We start from the raw sequence: 6,721 nt of genomic DNA on the forward strand, positions 1-6,721 counted from the left end.
ACACAGGGAAAAATGGGTTAAAAATCTAGCTGCAGAGCTGTGCTGGTGTGCTGCGAGAGTGAAAGCACAAGACAACCAGCTAGTCACCCCTATAGTTGCAGGTGAAGTCTCTTTCTCTCTGTCTCTCTCTCTCTCTCTCCATTGCTGGAGGCAAGGCTCAGCAAAGCCACAATCAAAAAGGAAATAGGACAGCCTCTTCAGCCAATCTGCAGAACCAAGTGTCTCCAAACCAACTGCTAAACTGCCAAAGTCAGCTCTACCAGAATCATCCAACTTAACGGCCACAACATTTCACCATCTATGCCTCATGGACAAGCCAAAGACTGATTTGTATATCCTTTTTAACTTTTATTTGGACTCTTAACTTCTCATTTCTGATCTGTATGTGTGTTGCGTGTATTATTTTTCTTGCATTTTAGTAATTAATAAATGTACTCTTTCTTTGACTCAAGAAAGCCTGGTTAAATTGACTCCTAAAAAATAAATACATTTGGACTGGAAAAAGGTATTCACGAGGAAAAAGATTCTTTTTAAATTATCCTTGTTGCTCATTCCGCCTCATAACAAAATTGGGACCTGTTCAGGAAGTTAACAAGTTAGGGGACCTTGCCCAGGGACTGTTTGTAATACAATCCAGCCCCTTTGAGATAGAGATCAACAGAAACTTTTTTTTTTCTCTTTCCCCCTACTCCTTTATTTATCTCTCAATTATATCACCCCTCCATCTTCTTTAGAAATCTAAAGATAAAAAATGATCTTGTCTCAGGAAATCAGTAAGTAGAATCAGTATGGGTGGAGATTAGGAAAAGCAAAAGTCAGAAAACATTGGTGGAAGTAGTTTATAGACTCTGACAGCAGTTATACCATGGGACCTTAGGGAGCCTAAAGTTGCTGTTTCTTTCTCAAAGGCAACACCTTGGGCAATCAGAGTGGACTTTCCAATGATTCGCCATTCTTTCCCTGTAGTATAAATTTTTGTGGTCATTCGAAATTTGGCATTCTTGCATTTGTCCTGATGAGTGCAAGACGAAAAGCTTCAGCAAGGTGTCTCTCTTTTCAGCAATATTCAAGTGGAGTCAGGAAAAGGAAGTAAAGAACAAAAGGTAAGGTTTGTGATAGGATGGAAAACAGGAGAGATTAAAGAGAGACATAAGGGAAGATGATGCAAGGGGATGGTAGTGGGACAAGTAAAGAAACAAAAGATGGGTCTAAAAGTAGTGTAAATGTCAACAAAAGAATCATTACCAGCAACTGCTGTCCAAGAGAAATAGCACATGGGATTACATGGGTTATAGAACTCACAAAAAAGCCATTTGGCCCAACCAGTCCATGCTGGCGTTTATGCTTCACATGAGCTTCCTCCCATCTTACCTCATCTAAATAAAATGTAACTCTCTATTCCTTTCTCCCTCATATGCTTGTCCAGCTTCCCCTTTAATCCATCTATACTTTCTACTACTCACTGTGGTAGCGAGTTCCACATTCTTAACACTCTTTGGAAATACCTCATCTGAATTCCCTATTGGATTTCATGATGACTATCTTATATTGAGGGTCTTTAGTTTTACTCTTTTCCACAAGAGAAACATTCTCTCTGTATCCTCTCTATCAAAACCTTCCATAATTTTAAAGGCCTTGATTAGATGACCTCTCAGTTTTCTTTTTTCAAGAGAAAAGAGACCCAGCCTGTCAATTCTTTCTGATATGTATGCCCACACATTTCTGGTATCATCTTTGTAAATCTTCTCCGCACCCCCTCTAAACCCTATATATCCTTTTTATAATATACAGGCCAGAACTGCAAGCAGCATTTGCAGTGTGGTCTAACAGGGGTTTGATTCAGGTTTAACATAGCTTCCTTGGCCTATGAGAATAATTTTTAATGATTGGTGTCTTTCTACTCTCTGACCCCATTGTTCTTCTACCCCACCTAGACTTATACCTTCCAGTAAGTGACCTCCCTATTTCTACCAAATTGTACTACCTCACAGTTATCTGGGTTGAACCTCATTTACCAATTATTGCCCCATTCTGCAAGTTTATTAATGTCCTCCTGTAATTTGATGGAATCACCCCAATCCACAAATTTAGAAATTATGTTTTTGATTCAAAAGTCCAAATTGTTAATGTAAATTGTGAACAGCAGTGGTCCCAGCACTGATCGCTGTGGAACATCACTTCCCACCTTCTGCCACTCTGAATAACAACCCTTTACTCCCACTCACTTTCTGTCTTGAAGCCAGTTAGCAATTTATTCTGCTACTTGTTTCCTGACTCCACATTCTCTGACCTTATTCATTAGTCTATTATAGGACACTTGTTGATGGCCTTTTGAAAATCCAGATAAATTACATCCACTGCATTACCATCGTCTACTCTCTCTGTTACCTCCTCAAAAAAATTCAATAAGGTCGGTCAAGCAAGACTTTCCTTTCGTGAAATCCACGCTGATTGGTGATTATGATCTGAAATTACTGACTGTGATATTGAATCAGGAAGGATGACAGATTTTGGCTGGATAAAGGAAGCAAGGGATACGGATCAAAGCAAGGTGAATGAAGCTGAGACACAGATCATCGATAATCTAACTAAATGGGGGAACAGGCTTGAGGGGCTAACTGGCCTATTCTAGTTACTATGTTCTCAGCCAAACGAAGAGTTGATAAACATAAAAGATGAAGCTATATAATCCACCAAACAACGCTTTGAAGGAGCATGTGCTACATTGACTAACTGGCTAAAATGTGAAAGCAGCAGTTTGAGATAATTCTACAAATCAAACGTTCACCATCCAGCAATAATGCCATTGCTCTACATTTAACACACTCCCTTGGCTGGGAGTGAGGACTATGGAAACGTCTCTTTAATCCAATGAGTTGTGAAATATTTCTGTGACAATTTTCATTTATTTTGTTTTTGTTAAAAAAAAACCTTGGTTGAATTCTCTTAGACCAAACAGCCCCTGAAATAGTATGAGAGATCAGTACTTTTAGGTTCAACAGCTGCTTATGACAGGAACACAATGTTTTAGTGAAAAACTGAGCTTGTGTGTTCTACCAGAGTTGTATCTTAATAATAGTGAAATGGGAGTTATTTGAAAGTTTGTTCATTCACATCGCACATTTCAAGGTCTTAGGTTGTCCCAAAGCATTTCGTAGCCAAAGTAGTATTTTTTATGCGTAGTCAGTGCTGTAATGTAACCAAATTTGCACACAGCAAGATCTCACAAATAGCAATTAGATAAATGATCAGGTAATTTGCTTTAAGGGGATCAGTTAGCTAGACGGCTAGTGTATGGATCAGATTAACACCAACAGCAAGGGGTTCGATTCCCTGCTCCTGCCTCCATGCCCTATCCACGGTAAAAAAATCACTTTGCTGTAGTTCGGCCAATAATTGCCAAGGACCTGCCTTCAGGCTGAGAACTCAAAAGAAGAATTTGTTTTAATGATGCTCCTGGGAGACAGACATTGGCTAGGACACCAAGAGAAATTGATTTTTCTTTTCAAATATTGCCATGAAATCTTTTATATCCACCTGAGAGGGCAGATAAGGTCTTGGTTTAATATCTCAATCAAAGATAACACCTCCAAAAGGGCAGCGCTCCCAGAGTACTGCACTGATAAGACAACCTAGATCACATGCTTAAACCTCTGGAGTGAGGCTTGAACCCACAACCTTAGAATCGAGCATGCTGCCATCGAGCCAAAACTGCAACCAGTAATTATGGCGATGATTGAAGGAACAGGCAATGCTGTTGAATTCAACATGAACCCCATTAGCCAGCCTTTGGCCCAGTGAATTATCATGTGATTGCAATCTAGGGAAAATACCATTTATTCTACCCTTGGTAAAAGGTCACATGTGAAGCAAGTTTGCCAGAGTCACTTCAGCTTGTAAGACATGAGCACAAAGCTAAGTCCCAATCTGTGTCATCCTTGAAGTTAGCACCTAATTTGACAATCCCACCCAGGGAAGTAAAGCACTGGAGAGCAGGAGAAACAGCATAATTCCTTATTTAATATAGAGGATAGGAGAGAACTCTGATCATTACTATCAGATTCCTCATCTGACATCTAGACTTAAATGAGCTGCAATTTCTTCAATCTGGAAGACCAAAGCAATTGGCACCTTGTTCAACCCCAAGCTAAACTCCTAACTACATATTTCTCAATCACAAAGCGTGGCTAGTTCCACATCGAACATGCTCCTGGGAGATAGACATTGGCTAGGTGTTGCTGAAACCATCAATGCTATTAATAGCTCCAGACTCAATTCCTCCAATGGTCCCCTGGCCAGTATCCCATCTGTCACCCACCGTAAACTTCAGCTCATCCAAAATCTCAGCTGCCAATATCTTAACCTGCAGCACATTTCTCATTCCTGTTCTCACTGGCCTACATTGGCTCCTGGTCTCTCAATGTCCCAAATCTAATTTGCAAAATCAGGAGAGGTATCAAAAGCTGCTACCACAGTGTTCAAGTCAGGCTAGTGTGCATCTTGGAGATAGTGGTATTCCCATAAACCTGCTGCCCTTGTGCTTCCAGGTGCTGGAGGTCATGGGTTTGGGAGTTGCTGTTAAAGATTGACCCTCTGGCGTCTGTGTCTTAAGCTGCCGAGGACTTAAAAAAACTGAAATTCCCTTCCCAAATCTCTCCGCATATCTACTTCTCTCTCTCCCTCTAAAAGGCTCCTTAAAACCGACCTTTTTGACCATGCTTTTGGTCACATGTCTTATGCTGATAAGCAACTTGGGGTGTTTTACAATGTTAAACGACAACTTGCATTTATATAGCACCTTTAACATGGAAGAGCTTGATGTGCCAAATGGGAGGTGGCAGCATTGTTCATTGAACCATCATGGTTTAGAGCATAGGAGGCCATTCACCCCATCATGAATGTACTGTCTTCTTATTGGAGCAATCTGAAACTAATCTCACAGCCATGCCTAGTGATAAGGGTCCCTGTGAAACTGCTTGCCACATTTACAATATTAAAGAAGCGATATAATTGGAAATTGCTGGAGTAACAAAATCAGATAAAATGCAGGCCCAGGGTGTAAAAAATCTGGAAAATTCATCTCTGAACCCTTTCGGTGATCAAAAGTAGTTTGGACCACAGAACCTGACTTATGTCACAAGCCTTACCCTGTTGTTTGATCTGTGCCCCAGGCAGCTACTAGCTATCTTTTGTAGGTATACAGTGAGTCAGCACTCACCAGACTAGCCAGCAACTATGGATTGGTAGGTAGCACTCCTGCTTGTAAATCAGAAGCTTATGGGTTCAAATCCCACTCCAGAGACCAGAGCACAAAAATTCAGGCAGTACTGAGGAAGTGTTGCATTGTCATGGCTCCTTCCTTTGGATGACATATTAAACTGAAGCCTTTCGGGAAGATGTTAAAGATACCATGGCCCTATTTTGAGCAACAGGGGTAGTTGTCCCTCACGTCCTGGCCAATAGTTACCCCGCAGTCAACATCATTAAAACACAATGGCTGATAATTATCGGATTGTTGCACCCAAATTACCATGTTTCCTACAATAGCGACTACACTTCAAGAAGTACTTTATCAGCTGTTAAAGTACTTTGAAGCATCATGAATGGTGCTATATAAATTCAAATCTTTTACTATTCTTGGGCAAAGAACTGCCCAACAACCAACCTGGTTCAGCCCTTATTTAACTTGCAAGCACAAGTATGTCCAGTTGAAATAATTTGTCCATGTAAACACCATCTAGTCTCTTCATTATTTTGTAAATCTTGATCAAATCACCAGAGTCTGCACTTCTCAAATGTACAGATTCAGCTCAGGGTGTCGGCTGTCTGAGCAATTTTCTTGATGTCTCAATCTGCTCATCGTTCAAACATGCTCATCACTGCTGGTTAGTTCAGGGCCAGGCCACTAGAGAGAGCACTACACTGCGGCCATACAATCTCCTCTGAAATAGGATATCTTGACCAATTGCTTCTAATCTGTTCAAGCAGATTTCGACTCTTTAATGAACAGAAATCTACACTCTGACCGTCGGGCAATATGCGTTCAATTCCCCCCTGACTTGTCTGTTAAGTTTCCAAAACATTATGAGCTCAAAGATCCCAACAGTGTCCAATAGGTGCTCTTGAAGAGATGTGTTGCGAAACTCTTTCATTCTGGAAAAGAAATGCTACTGGAAAGGTTGGTTAGTGAGCTGTGAAATCGGAAAAGGCAGCAGAATATTTCTCCGATCTTCAGCTGATGCCGATCATTCTTAATTACACATCTCATGCGGATGCTACAATCTACAACAACTTGTACTAATAACCACGCTTTTAATGTAGCAAAACATCCCTAATCCTCACAGGAGCGATATCTATTTTGGCACCAAGCTGCATAAGAAGTTATAAGGGCTAATTGCCAAAAGGTTTGATCAAAGAGGTAAGTTTTAAGGAGATTCTTAAAAGGTGACAGGGACAGAGAAACATAAGGAAAGAATTTCAGTGCTTGAGGTTCCAACTTTTACTGAGTTGCAACATCAGACAAACTGCCCTGATCATATTTTCAGTTCAGCTTTTGTGTTTTCACAGCAACGTTTTTTGTTATTGGTAGACAAATCAAATCTACTACCTTGGTGCAACTGCTGGCACAGAATGTCACCCTTGGCCTGCTCTTATCCATGTGAAATACATGGGGAATAAGCTTGTATACTTTGTAATAAATGAACATTTGATCAGTTGGCTC

Source organism: Carcharodon carcharias, chromosome 21 (assembly GCF_017639515.1).
Source record: "Carcharodon carcharias isolate sCarCar2 chromosome 21, sCarCar2.pri, whole genome shotgun sequence".
NCBI lineage: Eukaryota > Metazoa > Chordata > Chondrichthyes > Lamniformes > Lamnidae > Carcharodon > Carcharodon carcharias.